This window comes from Capsicum annuum, unplaced genomic scaffold (assembly GCF_002878395.1).
Source record: "Capsicum annuum cultivar UCD-10X-F1 unplaced genomic scaffold, UCD10Xv1.1 ctg32738, whole genome shotgun sequence".
In the NCBI taxonomy this organism is placed as follows: Eukaryota; Viridiplantae; Streptophyta; class Magnoliopsida; order Solanales; family Solanaceae; genus Capsicum; species Capsicum annuum.
Window position 1 is genome coordinate 1 of NW_025839467.1, and position 2,734 is coordinate 2,734.

The following is a 2,734-nucleotide window of genomic DNA, read 5'->3' on the forward strand; positions in this document are numbered from 1 at the left end:
GCAATAAAATATGAAAAATATATTTATTTTTCATATTTTATTGCCTTCGACTTGTCGTTTGCTTTTTCAAATTCTATCAAGATTTTCCTCCTCCAATTCTTTATTCTTTGAGAAAAGAACCTACGGGAAGGGCCGATTTATGGATGAGGAATTAACATACTGACTCGCTTTCACCCTTCCCGTTCATAGACCAAGGGAAAAAGTGTTAGTGTTCTAATAACCAATAAAAGGGCTAGTTCATTATTTCATAATTTATAACTAACTCGAATATTTTTTATTTTTTTACTCAATTTCAGAAAAAATAAAAGAATAAATAAAAAGAGGGGCGAAGTGCTACAAAAAGAACTCTGTTCGATTTTTAGTCTATCTATAAGAGGTCTCTCATGGATTTATTGGTGCTGCACTTTTTTTCTTGGCGGGAACGACTTATGATAGAATCCGCCTTGTTTATCTTGACGAAATGAGTGGAATAGCTATTCCAATGCCAAAAATGTTCACGATGTTCAGTAGCTTTTCGATTGCTTCCCTTGCATTACCAAGTATGAGTGGTTTTGTTGCCAAATTGATAGTATTTTTTGGAATAATTACCGGCCAAAAATATCTTTTAATTCCAAAACTACTAATTACTTTTGTAATGGCAATTAGAATGATATTAACTCCTATTTATTCATTATCTATGTCACGCCAGATGCTCTATGGATACAAGCTATTTAATGCCCCAAAGGATTCTTTTTTTGATTTTGGACCCCGAGAGTTATTTCTTTCGATCTCCATCTTTTTACCTGTAATAGGTATTGGTATATACCCCGATTTTGTTCTTTCATTAGCAATTGACAAGGTCAAAATTATTCTATCTAATTTTTTTTATAGATAATTTGGATGACTGAAATAAAAAAACCTATGTTTGTTTTTAAAACCATTCTTGGACAATGAGAAAAAGTCTTCTTTTTTTCTTCTCTTAACTCTTAAGTTAAGTAAAAAACATGAAATTGAACTACATATGGTAGAAAACCGTGTGAATCAAATATTGTATTGATGATTCACACGGTCCGCATGTTGGTTCATACAATGCGCTGCCCACTCTTGTATTTTTAATAACTTGTCTTGAATTCAATTAAATGTTGATGCAAAAGAACCATAACTATGCAACCCTATTCCTAATAGATTGACCCCAAAATAGCATATCCAAATTATAAGAAAGCCTATAGACGCTACAATTGTAGAATTTGCACCCCGCAAATTTCTACGTGTTCGAGTATGTAAATAAATTACAAATACGATCCAAGTAATAAATGCCCAAGTTTCTTTTGGGTCCCAATTCCAATACGACCCCCACGCTTCATTAGCCTATATCGCTCCCGAAAGGCTATAATTGGAGATACCATTATTTCTGGTACAGAAGTTCCTATAAAAATGGGAAATGCCCTACCTTTGAGTGCGGTTTGAACTGTTGATTTATGTAACTAGAAATAACCAATTAGGTTTACGACGAAACCTAGAAATCGATCACTAATCCAATTTGAGTACCTCTGCAGGATAGAACTCAATAGAAAATTGAAGAGTAACGACAGCAAGTGATTGAGTTCAGTAGTTCCTTATATAAAATTATTGACTCTAGAGATATAGTAATATGGAGAAGACAAAATTATTTCAAGCACTGACAGAATCGGAAGCGCCCTTTCTTTCAAAGAGACGAAGACGGGTTATTCATATTTCATTTGATGGTCAGAGGCTAATTGAAAGTTAAGCAGTGGGAATCCTAAAGATTCCCCGAGGGAAAAATAGAGATGTCTCCTATGTTACCCATAATATGTGGAAGTATCGGCGTAATTTCATAGAGTCATTCAGTCTGAATGCTACATGAAGAACATAAGCCAGATGACGGAACGGGAAGACCCAGGATGTAGAACATCATAACATGAGTGATTCGGCAGATTTGGATTTATATATATATCCATCCATGTAGTACTTCATTCTACGATATATATAAGATCCATATGTATAGATATCATCATCTACATCCAGAAAGCCGTATGCTTTGGAAGAAGCTTGTACAGTTTGGGAAGGGGTTTTGATTGATCAAAAGAAGAATCTACTTCAAACGATATGCCCTTAGGAACGGCCATACATAACATAGAAATCACACTTGGAAAGGGTGGACAATTAGCTAGAGCAGCGGGTGCTGTAGCAAAACTGATTGCAAAAGAGGGGAAATCGGCCACATTAAAATTACCTTCTGGGGAGGTCCGTTTGATATCCAAAAACTGCTCAGCAACAGTCAAACAAGTGGGGAATGTTGGGATGAACCAGAAAAGTTTGGATAGATCCGTATCTAAGTGTTGGCTAGGTAAGCGTCCTGTAGTAAGAGGAGCAGTTATGAACCCTGTAGACCATCCCCATAGGGGTGGTGAACGGAGAGCCCCAATTGGTAGAAACAAACCCACAACCCCTTGGGGTTATCTTGCACTTGGAAGAAGAAGTAGAAAAGGAATAAATATAGTGATAATTTGATTCTTCGTCGCCGTAGTAAATTGGAGAAAAAATCGAATTTAATTCTTTTTTTTTACAAAAACTTTATAAAAAAAAAATAGGAGTAAGCTTGTGACACATTCACTAAAAAAAATCCCTTTGTAGCCAATCATTTATTAAAAAAAATTGATATGATATTATGGGATGGGTATGGGCGAACGACGGGAATTGAACCCGCGCATGGTGGATTCACAATCCACTGCCT

At 35.7% G+C, this 2,734-nt stretch overlaps 1 pseudogene; it reads left to right on the forward strand.

The window, feature by feature from the left end:
• Nucleotides 1–460: 460 nt before the first annotated feature.
• LOC124891251 lies at nt 461–2,526 on the forward strand (annotated as a pseudogene).
• The last annotated feature ends 208 nt before the right edge of the window (nt 2,527–2,734 follow it).